At 43.2% G+C, this 16,150-nt stretch overlaps 1 pseudogene; it reads left to right on the forward strand.

The window, feature by feature from the left end:
• The window catches only part of LOC119051998 (catenin alpha-1-like), a 31,911-nt pseudogene extending 19,158 nt beyond the window's left edge, over window positions 1–12,753 (forward strand).
• The last annotated feature ends 3,397 nt before the right edge of the window (window positions 12,754–16,150 follow it).

Below are 16,150 nucleotides of genomic sequence, written 5' to 3' on the forward strand. Positions count from 1 at the left end.
AGTCTGACTGCAAGAAGTCTCTGAGAATTCCTTGGCTATCTGCCTCCTCTGCCTGACTTAAGCCTAAAAATAAGGACTGAGGGTGGTACAGCCCTGTGCTGGGAATGGCGGGGTCCCTGGGTGATTAGGCCTGAGCAAGGAGAAGCCTGAGAAGGCTGAGAAGCCTAGGAGAAGCCTGAGGCCCAACAGTGAAGGGGAAAGAAGCCATGTTGCCTGGACAATGGTGCAGCAGCCACCTACAATTGCTGAAGAAATGGTATTTTTAAATGGGAGAAGTTACTCAGGGTGCACCTTCTCTCTGTATGGCATACTGAGGTAGGGGGGTTTTCTGGGTGCTCTAGAAGAAATAGGCTCCGTGGTAGAAGTTTGCCATTCCTTGAAAATTGTGCAGCTTTTGAATAAATGACCTCTTTCCGTTTTCACCAAACCTCTGTCTCTAGATTTTTCCCTAGAGTGCAGAGGCATGCCGCAGATTCCCCAGTACTGTTGAGTGACATTTCTTCTTTGAAGAATCATTTTTGTTTAGGGTGATCTTCCAAAAAGTCACAAAATGTGAGGTGCTCCATTTCATATTTTTCACTGTGGGGAAATTTTCTAAGTATATTTCTTTGGTGACTTTCTTCCCACCACCATCTGTCTCATACCTGAAATTTTTAGTTACATGTGCTTTTCTTTTCTTTCATATTTCTTTCTTTTATATGAGGGAACCCAGAAAAGCCAGCATTACTGCTGCCTGTCACCTACCAGAAGCAATAACAGAGGCAGAGATTGAGTCTTGACAAGCACGTTATTCACTTGGCTAATGAACTGAGAAGATGGTGAGTTTTTACCATAGCAGACTGTCTTCAATTCCATTTTCAACCATCCTTTTCAATAAGCAGAGAGATGTGTAGGTAAGAGGACTGAACTTCAAGGAAAACGTTCATGACATAAAAGCTGCAGCAGTTTTCCATCTGTGTCCTGGTTGGTAGACTTTCATCCATACCCTGGGCGGTGGTCTCTATCTGTGTCCTGGGCAGTGGGTGTTTTACCCTGGAGCTAAATGGCTCAGATACCTGTTCATTGCTTGCAGTCCTCCTGAGGTACAAAGATGGAACTGCTGATGGTCTCCTGGAGTTAGGGTGGGTCATACCTTCAGTTCCTAAAAGAATACTTTGTTACATACATTGATTATTAAGCTTGTTAGCTATCACCTGAAAGTGAACAATTTCCAATATTTGAGTGACCCATCACATGTACTTTTGTTGCATTGTTTTGTTTTATCTTCCATATTCATTATGACATTTTCCTGCTGTGATATTTTCACTTTTCCAGAACACTTTGTTTTTACTGTAAATGTTTATTAACAGTAATGGCTCTCTCATCCTCACCTTGCATTCTTGGCTGAGACTGGGAGACCAGAGTGAGAAGGCAGGCCAGGTTTAGAGGAAAGTTGAGGGCCCTCAACTAACATAAACTGTTTACTGTAGACATTCACACGTGTGAGTCCTGCAGTGGGGCTTGGGCCTCACTGTCTTTTGGTGTCTTCCCAGTTGATTCTGAGAAGACACAGAGGCAGGCTTGACCAGCAGTGGGCAGAACATCCTTCTTCTCCATGGCCATGATTGTAACAGTCTGTCACCTGCCTGGAGACAAGTCAGAGCCAAATTAGACTGAAAATGTTAACCTTCCAGGACTATGTCGCCCATAGGGTTATTCAATGCATGTGAACTCTTATGTGTTTTAGAAAAATAACAATGAGAACATTGGTGCTTTCATATTTTTAGTTGAGTCAGTATGGTCTCCAATGAACTTTTTGGTTTGAATACCACACCAGAGAAAAGTAAAGTGCTGCCAGAGGGACGGCAGTGCCATTCTGTGTTTGTGTCTGGGGATGACTGCAAATCTGCAGGTGTGCTGCATGTGCCACCCTGTGCACCATCTGAGTGTTCATGAGTGTAAATTGTGTGTCTGTGTGTAAAGATTTACTGTAGGATGTGAGAGTTAGAAAAGTTCCTGTTGAAGAGGGCACATGAAAGGGCCTCCCAGTTGAGGTTGTCAGCTGTGCAGGGGACAATGCAGAGGCAAAGGAACCACCACCAAATTTGTGCGAATGTGTGATGCAATGTAACACAGGAGAAGTGGCACATGGAAGGGTATGGCTGAGTAGAGAGCCTGGAGGGCAGGACAATGTGTTCAGAGGGTCCAGGCTTGGGTGGGGCAAGGGCTTTTTTAGCAACACCAACTGTGGTCCCCTGTGCTCCCCGCATGGCCTGGTTTGTTTCTCAGGGTGTCCCAAGGGTGTCCCAAGTTCTTGGGTTTACCAATCACAGTGTGAAGACTCAATATAGAATGTGTTTCAGAAAACAGAGACTGATGTAAGTGTACATGTTCCCTGAAGTAATCAAAAGTACACATTTATTGTAAGGACTTTGGACATAATTAATAAGAGTAGGTAAGTCTTATGTTTTGGTTTCTGAATCATAGCTTGTCCTTCACACATTCTTCACAATTAGAGATGGGTTAGATCTAATAATAAGTACTCTTACTTGAAACATTTAGGAAGCCATGACTTTAGTGTTTCAAAGTTATAGAAGTAAGGTGGAATCCGACTTGGAGAGTCACAGTGAAGTTCATAGGGAGGGTGTATATCAGGAGTGCCCTTTCTAACCCAAAGGGCTGTTTAGGGGACCTGGGTGCACTGGGTAAGGGCTCGACTGTGAGGATGGCTGTGGGGATGGGAAGACAAAGATATCGGAGGGATTGTCAGCCACGGAGGAGGCAGAACTTAGTGGACTCTTAGATGTCAGGGAACCAATGAGCTAAAGCAGGTTCATAAAACACCTGCAACCCTGCCAAATCCATACCCTAAATCAGGACCTATGGTTTATTCTCCATACCACAAAGAGTTTTGTAAATGTGATGTGGGTGCATGTTGTGATTTAGGGAGAAAATTCTGAATTTCCTGGTGGCCTCCAAATGCCATCCCATGTATTGTACAGAAAGAGGTGAAGAGAGGTTAGCAAACACACAGAAAGGGAAATGGCAAGGCACCCTCCTGGGGCAGACTGGAGAGATGTAGCCACTTTATGATGAGAGCCACCCCAAATCCAGGGAGAGACTTTTGGACAAAAACAAGACAGGTAGAGAAGTGCAGGGCAAGTACTTTATTGAAGCAAGACGTTGAAACCTTCACATTTTTGGGGGGGAGATCAGGCCATTCTTGAATGACAGAGGCACACTTGTGTAAGGTATTTAAAGTCTAGCTGTTACATTTGGACTGTACATTTTTCTGAAATAGAGAAAGAGAGACAGGAAATATCAGTCATGCTGTTCCTGAAGATGACACGTTCACAGAATCTTCTGTTCACACCAACATGTGAAGGACATCGAACCCAGCAGAGGCACATAGAGCCACTAGGCAGGAGGGCTAAGTGGGTGGGGAAGTAAAAAATACTGGTACAGTCAGAACAAACCATGCAGGACAAGAAAGAAAATGACCATAGACAGACAAATAAAGCCCGAGTGACACAAGAGTGGGACTTGGGTTTCTAATGGAGTTGGGATGAAGTCAAGGGTTGGGCAGAGCAGCCCAGGATATCCTTCCTCAGAGCCCAAGAACTGATGGCTCTGTTTTCTCTCCGAATTGGATGAAGGGAGAGGGAACAGAACAGGAGCAAAAAGAAACAAAAGACATTCTGTCTGCAGGAGATGTTCTGTCTCCTTGAGGAAACTGAACTGACAGCACATGGACATCTCCACACGGAGCATCCAGAATATGTGGGCATCTGTACCACACCCAACTTCATTTCAGTGGTGGACAAGCTGAAAAACTATTCTAAGTATCTGATTTCTTCCCCAATTATACTGTTTAAGTGTTATAGCTCCACAAGAGATGGCAGAGGACATAACAGGGAGGCTCTCTGGTTGCTGGATATGGTTGGTGATGGGCGAAAAAGTAGGGTTCAGGTATAGGAAGAAGCTTGTTCTCTGATAGCTGGTGGAGCCCCAAGCATTGACCTCTCAATACTGATGTAGGGCCTGGGCCTGTACTCTCTCCACTGCTGATTCCCTCCAATATTCTCCACCCTCCCTGAGGCTCACCAGAGACTGTTCCCTGCTTGGGAGACCTGGCACTCCAACATCTGAACCCTCCGAGAAAACGAGGTAGCAGTGTCTGCCCTTTAGCATCACCACCTGGGCCCTAGTTGTCTTTTCAAGGACACTGTGCGGAATGTGGTGCCCAGGAAAGTTACCTGAGAAGGAGGAATATGCTACATGTAATGTGCAGACTTAGTCTATCTCAGCAGGTGTCATGTCATCATCCACCCTATGGCTACCAGTTTCTCTGTTGGAGGTGAGAAGAGGGGCAGGTGCCTCCCGACCCTGTGCCACAGTGAATAACCCTGATCTCCATCCAGGCTGTGCAGCTGAGCAGAAAGCCCTACAGAGGAGGGAGAAACAACTTACCAAAACATTGAAAACACTCTGTCTGTCATCCCTGGGCATACGGTTAATGCATTCTTTCACTTTCAAAATGGCCTCAGAATCTTCTCTAGGTGGAAAAAATAGCAGAAGTTGGATATTGCCGAGCCTTGAAGAAGCGAAGAATAAGCTTCTAAGTGTAGACATAAGAGCTGGACAGACTTTTGCATTTGCTGTAGTAGAAGAAAAAATACAATTGATGTAAAAAAGTCACTTTTCCCTGATGGCCCCTGAGCTTAGTAGAACTAGACAGGAACACAAGGGGGTTTATGGTCTCATCTCATGTTTGCAGCAATGACAATGCAAAATCCTAGAAAACCCATGATGTACTCAAATCATATAACAGCAGCAGGGCTGGTCCTAGAAAACAGGTTCAGTGACATGCAGCTCAGCTGCTCTTCTGTGTTAAGTATACACACACTTGCAAGACAAGACTGCTTTGCTGAAATTGTTTTCTAAGTTTGAGAAATTAGGGTTTGGTCTGTGTTAGAGTGACACATTCTTTGCTCTTGGACATTGGGGAAGAGGAGCTCTTAGTGATCAGTCTTTCCAGCAAAGTGGGAAGGGCCTATCTCACAGAGTTCAGAACAGGGACCAAGACTGGAGAGGGGTAGGGATAATGATTGAATGTTGGAAAATGCTCTTCTGAGAGTAAGTTAAACAATAGAATTATGTCATTGGGTAAAAACAGTTAAAGAGTTTAGAAAGGCATATGAGTCTTACACACGAATGACCACTAGCTCTTGTGGTCTGCACTAAATATAGAATTCCTTTGAGATGGTAGAAGGTGGCAACTAGGGCCTGCTTTTGACTCCAAGGGGATTGTGCTGAGACCTGAACTCATCACACTTAATATGTGGATTTTCCATCCTCATCCCCAGCTCTGTCCTCAGGTCTTCATAACCACCTGCAGAACAGAATGTGCCCTACCAAGTTCCCATGTGACCTGAGCAGACAACAACTATGTTGAGATTTTGACAGATCTCTGGCAACACGAAGAAAGCAGAGGAGTTGGGAAAGTCAGATGAAAAAGAAAGAGTGAAAAGCACTTTGGTCAGAGTGGAGGGCATGATACCACAACAAAGTACTGTTGGATGAGTGGATTAAAGCAGCTAAAAACACAACCAGTACAGAACCTGAGATTGCACTGGTTCCTCTGATCCTTGGTGGACTCCCAGCAAAGAAGCAGGGCATGAGCATGTGTTGCATGCTGCTGATCCTGACAGATTCTTCAGAGAGCCAGACCACACTGGCTCTTCTTAAACTGAAAGCTCTCCTAAAACCCTCCCAGCTGTAGCATTCTAGGAGTCTGAATGAAAGATTTTGAAAGCCATGGTTCAACTGGCACCAAAGACTCTGGGATGTTGAACAGCTGATAAGACTCAGAGCTGGCTCCTGACACCCTTTGTGTTATTCCATGATCACAGCTGCTCTCTCTAGTAGCTGTAAAATCTGAATATTAGAGGACTTGGGAGGTTGAGCATTTTGTTCAAGTCATAGCTCTGATAAGAGACAGAAGTGTGATGAAACCAAATCTTAGCACATGCTACTGCTTCTGAACAGAGGCCCTAGACAGGGAGTGAGGTTTCAAAAGAGAGCCTTTTTAAAGTGGCCTCAGAGGGTGTTCTAGAAAGTTCCTGGCTGTTGGGAATTGATACGGGAGCCTTTGGAGTTTGGTGGGCTAGTCTACAAGTAGTGGAGCTGGTTTGGATTCAGATCTCCTCCCTCCTCCCCAAATAAGTTACATACTTCATAGAAGGTCACTTCTCTGGGCTGGTGGTAGTCTGATTAGGAGTGATACTCACCCTCATAGCAGCAAAAGGCCAGAGTGACCAGCAGGACACACAGGAAAAGTCTCATGGTCAATGTTGCTTTGAGTTCAGCTTTAGCAAGCAATGAGCAGTTAGCAGCTGGACTCAGCATTCTGAGGAGCCCAGGGCTATTTGTACCCAGTGAGCCTCACAGGTCCTGCCCACTTTACATGGCAGGTCACAAGGCCCGACGTCCAGCTCCCTTTTTCTCACTGTGGCTGAATTCCAACCTCCATGGTCACAGCCCTGGTAACTTGATCGAGTAGCAATTGGTGGAACCATGCATGTCTTCTTAGTGGCAATCCTGAGGCTGGAATTACACAAAAATGCAATCAGTGTACTGGCAGGTGCCCCCCATGTTTCATCTCCTTAACTAGAGTTTTAGAAAGGTACAATCAGTTGGTTGATGGGAGCCTCATGAGAATTTAACTTCTTACTTGCGGTTTGTGACAGGTTTTGCTCATGTTTCTAAGCCTAGTGCCTGGGACAGAGAAGAGGACCAGCACACATTCCTGAAATGTTTTCTTTGGGTGCATGTTTAGTGCAAAAGGATGCTTGCTGGACTAGGGTCACTTTGGCAAGTTGAGGCAGAATGGTCAGTGGTGTGGGGCATTTGTGAAGATATCAGTTATTTAGGTCTTGAGAGAACACCATGCCAAGAATAATATTACCTTCCCAGCTTCCACCCTGCTACTCTCATCTAACATTTCAAACATGGTCAAGTCAGGGTTCCATCAAATCAAGTGGGAAAGTGTCCTGACTGTTTTCTTGTCACTTAGGAGGTTGGCACCTGCTGGGTCTTCAGGGTACCAGCAGCAGCTCCCACAGGGCCTCTCCTCCTCCTGTCCCCAGGCCCCAGGAGTGCAATGCTGATTGTGGAGTGCAAGGGAGTGCAAGGCTGTGTCTGTCTGGAAATAAGGGTAGATGGGAGTGCTGTGTACTTTATGCTTTATGTTCTGTGAATCTAAGAGTGTCCTGGAACTACAGACTGCTAAAGAATGAAGGCCAACATCTTGTACTTGTCATTCTGTTTTAACAAAGGGAAAAACCAGACAAAAAAAGGAATCAATGAATTGGTCATGGTATGTAGATGATGGATCACCTCTCAGAAAAGTCTACAATAACCTCCTGAGCAAAAGAGTGAAAAGAGATGAAAGTTTGTGTTACAGCTGAATTCATGGCAGCCTGCAAACCAGCCTCTCTTCCCATAAACCTGTCTCACCCTGTGACACATTGGAGAGTAGGGCACCACTGGCAACAGGAACTCCAGCTTCAGCTAGAATACACTGAGGTTCACACAGTTCAAAAAAGCTTGAAAGATAATGTCATGGTATTTTTCTTACTTATGTAACAAGCAATCTAAAAACAGGAAGGCACCCACACGTTGTGCCTGAAGAAATATTAGAAAATGTAAAGTCAATTATTCCCAAATTACTGTAGAGTTTCAAGCCTACCCACTTGAGAATCTTACTCAGAATGTTTTACACATTGTTTTGATTCTGCAGGATTGTTTGGGACAATCCTTCAGAATCAAAACAGTGAGTGAACAGATCTGGATCTTTCAAATTTGTTCACTAACTGAGTTGTGAAGAAGAGCTCAGTTTTAGAGACTACCTGGTTTCAAGTTCAGTTGTGGGATCTTCCACAAGGTGCTGACCCTCACAGCCACAGTTTCCTCATTTTTACATGAAGGCTGAGAGCAAACAATTTATACTAGGATAAGTAATTAATTCAGGAACCATGCTCAGCACAGTAACTGGCGGTGGAAGTCAGCTGTTTCAGTTATGCAATGAAAAGAAGAAATGTAAGTCCTAAGTCAAACAGAATAAACCACCTCACCCACGAAGACAAATATCAGACTGAATCTAGTAGACTTTGCCAAGGAGCAATGTTGATTCATCCTAAATGCTAATTGAGTGTGCTTCTGAATTTGGCTCTGCTTCCAGTGGATTTTCTCTTAGTTAAATAATATCATCACATTTCAATCACTTCATATCCTGCTTTATGATCACATCTCAGTGACTGTTATTGTTATTTTCTAATCCTAAGTACTGCATTTTGGAACTAAGAGTATAAGAGGGTGATAAGAGGGTGAACTAAGAGTATAAGAGGGTACTAGTTATTCCAAGACACACAGAATTTGTGGAACATGGTCCTCAGCAGGATGCACTGGTGACAGGCGTCCTTCAGCAGTGGTTGAAATCCCAGTGTTGCTGTGTGGAATATCTGGTATTTTCTTGCCAATGTTCTACTCTAGGACTTTAATAGTGTCACGGCTTATATTTAAGTCTTTTATCCACCTTGAATTTATTTTGGTGTATGGTGTAAGTTGGTGCTCAAGTTTCATTTTTTTGCACGTAGCTGTCCAGTTCTCCCAACACCATTTGTTGAAGAGGCTATCTTTACTCTATTTTATGTTACTGCCACCTTTGTCGAATATTAATTGACTGTAGACAGCAAGCTAAACAACAAAACAAACAAGCAAACAGAATAAAAACAAAGACACTGAAATAGAGAACAAGTGGGCAGTGACCAGAGAGGAGAGGGAAGGGAATTTAAGGGGAAGAATGGGGAGGAATTTTGAGGAACAAGTATGAAAGACACAGGGATGAGGACTGGGGGGAATGGGAGGGAGGTGGGGAGACGGGGTGGGGGGGGTTGGGATGGGAGAAATAGACAAAAAAACTGTACTTGAAAAATAACTAAATAAAAATATATTAAAAAATAAAAAATAAAACTCAAGCAGAACTATGAAAAAAATAAAATAAAATTATCTACAGAAACAACAAAAAAAGAAATCCCAGAGTTCCTTTGCTCCTTGTGTCTAACTGGGGGACAGGAACATGGGGGATGGAAACATTGGAGACATCATCACTTCTGGATCATGATGTCCAAGTATACTTTAAGATACAATTTATGTATCATTTGGTGACACTGGTTGTCATGTGCGACCTCCCCTGCACAAGCATCCTTGTTCCCTTTTCCCAAGATGGATGATGTACATGTGGTCTGTCAGATTCTATGTGGCATTGACTCTGCATGTGCAACTGCAAACTCCAAAGAGCTCAGTATAGGCAGTATTTTGCAGGACACAGTATATTTCTACAGTGAGTCATCTCTCTGTCCTGGCTTTGGAAAACATCAAAGAAAGACCTAACATGCCATGGCTGTTAAATTATTAAGAATAATTTTGAGTGTCAGATCCCACTGTCAGTCTTTGCCCATTCTCCAAAGGAATACTTGGACTACAGTGACATGGGCACCACAGACTTGTCCTTTTCACATGCGCACAATTAAGTGACAAGTGCTTTCTGGGCCAAGACCTCCAAGGATGAATAACATGACTAAAAATCTTCATTTTTGTCAATACATGATGCTGTCTAGAGGTATACAACATAAAAGGTAGGCCTCAGTCTGCTGAATATGAAATGCATTTATCAGTAACATTTCACTTTGATAAAAAATATAAAAAATGGAAAGATATATGTTGAACTTTACCCAAGACTGCAAGGATCTCTGATGGATCCCACATCACCCACATGTCTCATGTGACAAACTCCATAACCCATGTTACCACTTTCTCCCCTGGCTTGTGCACTGAAGAGCCCCTGACATGTGCGCCCTGAGGCTTCAAAAACATGTGTGGGTGGTTGCACCTCACCTTCTCTCTCCCACTGGCCCTGCCTGCAGCCCTTGGTCCCCTAAAATGATCTGACTGCTTCTACGAGTGGTGAACTGCCAAGGGAGACTCACAACCAGGAAAGTGCCTAGGCATCAGAGATTGCTCTGTTCCTCTTCTTCAGCAACTCCTGCTACAGCTCCGTTGTCCTAGGATGGCTACACATTTTGTTTCTGTCGTAGCCATGTATCTCATCTTAGGAGGAATGTTATCCAATAGATACACAAAGTCTTACACGTCAAATTACAATCACATACTCTGTTCCAACCCCATAGCTCTGGAAGGTCACACAAATTTCAGCAGCAAGGTAAAGACTGAGTAAATCGCAAAAACAAAAACAAATATACAACCAAACAACCCAGAAGTAGACTTGACCTCTCTCACTGTAACAGTGACCATCGAGGTTGTGTGCAAAGGTGATTGGGGCTCTGCTCATTTGACCTCTCCTGGGCCCAAAAGAGTTACTGGTAGGACCCAGTGATGTTCTTCACCTGGAGAAGCACTCAGGTGCCAAGCATTCTCCTTCCATCCTAAGCTCATTCCAGCAAAAGCTGAGATTAGTGGGCCAAGGGGAGTCTCTTTCAAAGCACACATGTTCCGCCTGGAGACCTGACATTCCACACAGATATTCGGAGGAAGAATTGACTGAAAGCTATGAAGGCCACCTCATCATTCAGCTCTTCCAGGGCAGGTGTGCTGACCATCCTTTAGGTCTGTGTTCCTGAGTGTACATCAGCCTACATGTGAACAGGAATCTGGAGGACAGCCTCAAAAAGTACCTTCCAGTCATGGGAGTTTGAGCCCTCAGCATACGGAGGTGCCATATAGGCTTCTGAAAATAAGCAGGTGTTCTTCATCCTGACCCTGGAGAAGAAAGGCAATATGTTGGGACACCATGGGAAGTTGACAGAATTGGTTTAGGGATTCTGGAGGAACTCCCTGGGAAAAGTGGCCAAAAGGCCTCAGCGCTTGTCAGGTAGACCAGGAAACTGATGAACTAACATTTACTAGAGGATTCTCAAAACTATTTATTTTGCTTAATTTTATCTCCTGCTCACCAGAAAGACCTTTCTTCTGGAACAGGTTTTTGTACTGAAGGGCATATTAGAAGTCTTCTGTTCCTTCTGGATATTGGTCCTCATTAACCCCTAAGCATCTGACATTCATGTGCTTGTAGCCTTGGCATCTTCTGTAAATCCCTCTCATTGTAGATCTGCTGCTCTTTGGTGTAAGATATAAGACATAAGACTGCACAGGAATAATTCTTACCAAAGGTTTCCCAGTACACAGGTATAAAGCAATAAAGCCCATGAGTTAGTTAGTTGATGTATTTATTATGCTGATAATGTCATCTGTATCACGTTTTGGAATATTTCTCTTACCTACTGTGCGGTTTTCTACAGGTCAGAAAAATGGCCTCCATCAGGCTGAAAAGTAAAACCAAGCACCTTTAGATTAGGTGAGTGTGTGCCAGAGCGGGTGTGTATGTATCACATGATGTGGGAGTATTTACTGTGTCACATTCCAGTGACTGGTTCCACTGCTCACCTCCAATCCTTCTCCGGACCCCATTAAATCTGGATCCTGCCCCAACCAGTTCACTGAAATTTCTCACTTATATGTCAGTGTTGAGGCCAGTTTTGATTTTGTATATCGTAAGAGGTAGAAGTCTTGTTTTCTCTCTTGCTGATGGTTAGTAGCCATGTCTGACCAAAAAATTTAGTCTTTGAACTTTTCAATTGTGATGTGGTTTATGACATATATTATGTTCTCTCTGCATGTGCATCCATTTTTGAGTTACCTATCATGTTCCATAGTACAGATGTCTATTTCTAAGGCTGTACTAATCTGGATGAAGAATAGTTTTTTACTAATTTATTTTCAATATCTGAAAGAAAAGTAACCACTCAGTGTTCTTCCTCATCTCCTTGGCCATTTTTGGATAGGTATTGTTCCGTGTGAATTTTTAAATAATTTTTTCTAGTTCCTCATTAAGTTCCAGTGGCATTCAGGATGAAAGTGCACTGAATTTACATAGCCATATTGGAATGATTGACATTTTTATAATTAGTCTTCCAAATACACACGATATACTACCTTACTCATTAGATTTGTTCTTAGGTATTGATGGTTTTGTCACTTTTTCCAGTGAGATACTTCCTTCCTTTGCAGTTCTCATTCTCTCCTATACCATACACAACTTGATGTATTTTTATATACTGAGCATGTATTCGACCACTTACAGTGTATCTTTTAATATTATTTGAACACATTCAGTGGTTCTCTGCGAGCCTGTCTCTTGTCTCCTGGAGAAAGAACTGTGTTGTCGGCAAGTGGAATTATTTAATTTTATCTTTGGAAATATTTAAAATTATTTCATGTTCTTATTTCAGTGTAACACTTAGAATTTTCAGACACAGGCCTCCCTAGAGTATTGCCCTCTACAAGCTCAAAATCTGTTCATGGTCAAAAGTGAGGTGCACAACCATTGGGGGAGCTCATTTTCTCTGGGGTAAGCAGGGCCATGTCCCTCATATTGACCACCAAGAACTTGATGAATGCTGTAGTGCAGAAGGTGAAGGCATCCTATGTGGTCTCCACTAAATACCAGAGATCTCAGAGTATTGCTTTGTCCAACCTGCCATCTGTATCATGGAAGATGAAGACACCTGAGGAAAAGCCTTGGTGAAGACAGAGAAATAGGACAAGACACAGGCCAAGATTAAATGGGAATCTGCTAAGACGCAGGTGAACCCTGTGCAGGCCCAGAGAGAATTCAGGACAACGGACAGCATCTAAGGTGGCACTAGTCAGCTGCCCCACCCCTCTGGGCCCTTAACATCAGTCATAATTCTTCACTAGGATGATTTTGCAGAATAGCACACTGAAGTCAGATTGCACAGATTTTAAACCAGGGCAGGTGAGGAATTTTGCAAGGGCACACATGTGTTTCAGTTGGTCACAAACACTCTCAGAATTTAGGATCCCTTTCCTAGGTATGATTTAACATGCTTAAATAAAAGTAAAAATGTCTTACCCATAGAATCTCATATTAAATTGTAAATAATGCTCTTGGCCAAGTGGTGCCCATTAAATTAGCGTGGCATTAGGTTTGGAACGATGGGAAGAGCTGACTCACCCCAGATTCAGAGACGGGATTTTCACTTGCCCTGTATCCTGACCTTTTGTTGCTATTCAATGACCAAACTGAGTCAGGGAAATCAAAATGGGTATCTCAGGAAGCTGTCCCCAGAGGAGGAATGTCCATAGCACTAGTTCTGAAATGGAGAAACCACATGCGACATAGTAAAACACAACCTGTCATGAAGAAAACTGATTACTCTCTTTATGACAGAAATGAAACATTTATTGTGTTGGTACAATGACAAAGATACAGTGCACTGCAGGACGCATCAGCCAAATTACTTTTTTTTAGGCTACAGTGTTATGATGCCACAGTCAGGACATGTTGTTTCCCTCTCTGCAGCCTCAAACACAGATAAAACATTGGTCTCCCTTCCAATACCTCCAATACCTGCAGTGTTTTCTGCCTAGGCTTTCAATAGAGCCAGAGAGAAGAATGTTTGCTTGGGCAGTAATTGAGACCTTACTTTATTTGTGATTAAAAGTGATTACTATGGCTACAAAGTATGCTTTTACTGTTTTCTCTGAATTTTATGAATTTGAATGTTGTTTACACTAACTTTACCTAATAAAGACCTCCTTGAAGTAAAAAAAAAGTATGCAATATTTTACTGTGTACTCTTGTTGAAGTAAGAACTTTGATTGAAGCCTTAGAAGCGGAGGTGCACACTTGCATCTGGATCCACTCCATATGTTTGACGTGTTAGGGTCAGTCTACTCTCTGGCCTCCACCTAACTGGCACACAAATGTCACCACACACACACACACACACACACACACACACACACACTTACATGCCACTGCTGATGAGGCCCTCTGACTCAGGGGGTCTGGCACAAACCTATGTCAATAACAACTTCAAGGTTTATGATCACTGCTCAATGCCATTCTCTCACAGGTGTGCAGTGGAGCTTTCTGGAGACTACCTGGCCTGTGATATGGCAACAGAGTGAAGGGTGAAGCAAAAATGAGAATGTACTTGTCTTCCACTGAACCAGAAATTTAAAGACTTGGGAAGATCTAAACAGTGCTACTCTCCCCTCTGAGAATACACACTTAAATAAAGACCAAAGAGCCTTGACCAGTGTGGTTCAGTAGATTGGGTGTCATCCTGTGAAGAAAAAGGTCATTGGTTGGATTCCTGTTCAGGGCACATGGCTGTGTGCAGGTTCAGTCCCCAGTTGGGCGTGTTCACCCCCAACCAATATTTCTGTCTTACATTGATGTTTCTCTCTCTCTCATTTTTACTCCCTTCCCCTCTGGAAGAAAAGAAATAAAATCTTTTTTAAAATTACCAAAGAACTAAGGGGATTTGAGGACAGAGTAAAAGTGGATTGAAGTACTGCTGCACACTGCATATGTAATAAAAAAAAAAACCCTCAGCACCCTCAAGTATGTTATTCAGTGTATTTTGGAAAACTCACTGTTTGCACACAGGACAAAGGTGGCAATCAGTTTGACTTGTTGTATGTGTTCTTCAAAGTTTCCGATCTTCCTTTTCTTCAAGAAAACCCATCTACCACCATCTCACTGCCTTTTTCCTTACAGTGGATTATAACATAGTGGATTATTATTGTGATATTTGGGTGCAGGTTCAGAGGCCAGCAGAGGAGACATGGTGCAGAATGTGCTGAGGTCAGAGGGTGGGGCAGTGGTAGTGACCCAGGGGTGTGTGTGGTGAAGAATGTGTTGTCTGTGGAGGACTGAGAAATGATAGTAAAATGAAAATAACTCCACTGCTTTTGATAGTCACCGAGGTTCAGTGTTCTTAATAGTATCACTGATAACACACTCCTCTGTGCTGGACACTGTAGACAACTGTTACCTTAACCATGAGCCTACTGCTCCCAGATGCCTGTTCAGAATACATCCTGCCCTCAAGGGTTAGTCTGGGACCCAGGCTTCTCCCACTGACTGGCTACAGCATCTCACAGGCCCTTAGGGATTACAGGATCCATGATGCTATGGCAGACACTGGGAGAGGTGAAAACTATGGAGATTTTGAGGGATCAGTCAGTGGTCTTCAGTGGTTAAGGAGAGGGAGAGAAAATAGGTGAAGCACAGAGAATGGAGGGCAGAAAATCTCTCTGCACTGTAAGGGTGGGTACACATCATTATACATTTCACCAAACACATGGAATATACAGAACAATAATGGACCCTAATAGTAACTATAGAGGTTCATCAATTGTGACACACATGTCCCTGTCTGGTGTGGCTGTAGATGTTGGGTGGGGAGGTTGTGTATGTTTGGGAGTGGGGTGCATGTGGGAAGTCTTCGCTTGCTCTTCAATTGCTCTGTGAACCTAAACACCTCTAAAAAACTTGTCTATTATAAAAGGAAATTAGGAAAGTCTAAGAAATATCCTCTTCAGGCAAGGAAAAATTTATATAAAATGATCTGAGTTCTAGCCAGTGTGTTTTAGAGCATCAGAATGATGTGCCTTAAACCCAAAGGTTGAAGGTTCGATTCCTGGGAAGGGAACATGCCTAGGTTGGGGGTTCAGCTCGGGCTGGGGTGCATAGCAGAGGCAACCAATAATGTTCTCTCTCACATTGATGTTTTTATCCTTTTCCATGCCACCCTCCCCTCTAAAATCAATTAGTACATCATCAAGTGAGAAATTTTGAAAAATGAAATGTTGAAGACTGATAGACATGGGCACCAGTGTGCAGATTGCTGGGGGAAGATGGGTGTAAGGGGACTAATTAGTCATGGGAAAAGTAAATAAAGACAAAATTAAAAATGAATTGATGAATTAAATATTTCAGATAATCTACTGAAAAAAACCTTATTGGAAATGATAAGAATTCCTCACATGAGCTGAACTCATGCTCAGCACAGAACAAGTGACTCCTCTCCTGTAGCTGTTCCCATCACACGACGTCGTGGGAAAAGCAGGACTGTGGCAACAGGAGCAGTGCCAGCAGCATGACACTGAAATGGACCTGCAGAAATGCACAGTGTGTTCAAGAAAAATCCTGAAACTTTACTCACAGAGCCGCACACCTTGTTTTTCAAGGAAACATTTATAATTTTATAGATGTTGA

This window comes from Artibeus jamaicensis, unplaced genomic scaffold (genome assembly GCF_021234435.1).
Source record: "Artibeus jamaicensis isolate MK-2021 breed Jamaican fruit bat unplaced genomic scaffold, CSHL_Jam_final scaffold_614, whole genome shotgun sequence".
In the NCBI taxonomy this organism is placed as follows: Eukaryota; Metazoa; Chordata; class Mammalia; order Chiroptera; family Phyllostomidae; genus Artibeus; species Artibeus jamaicensis.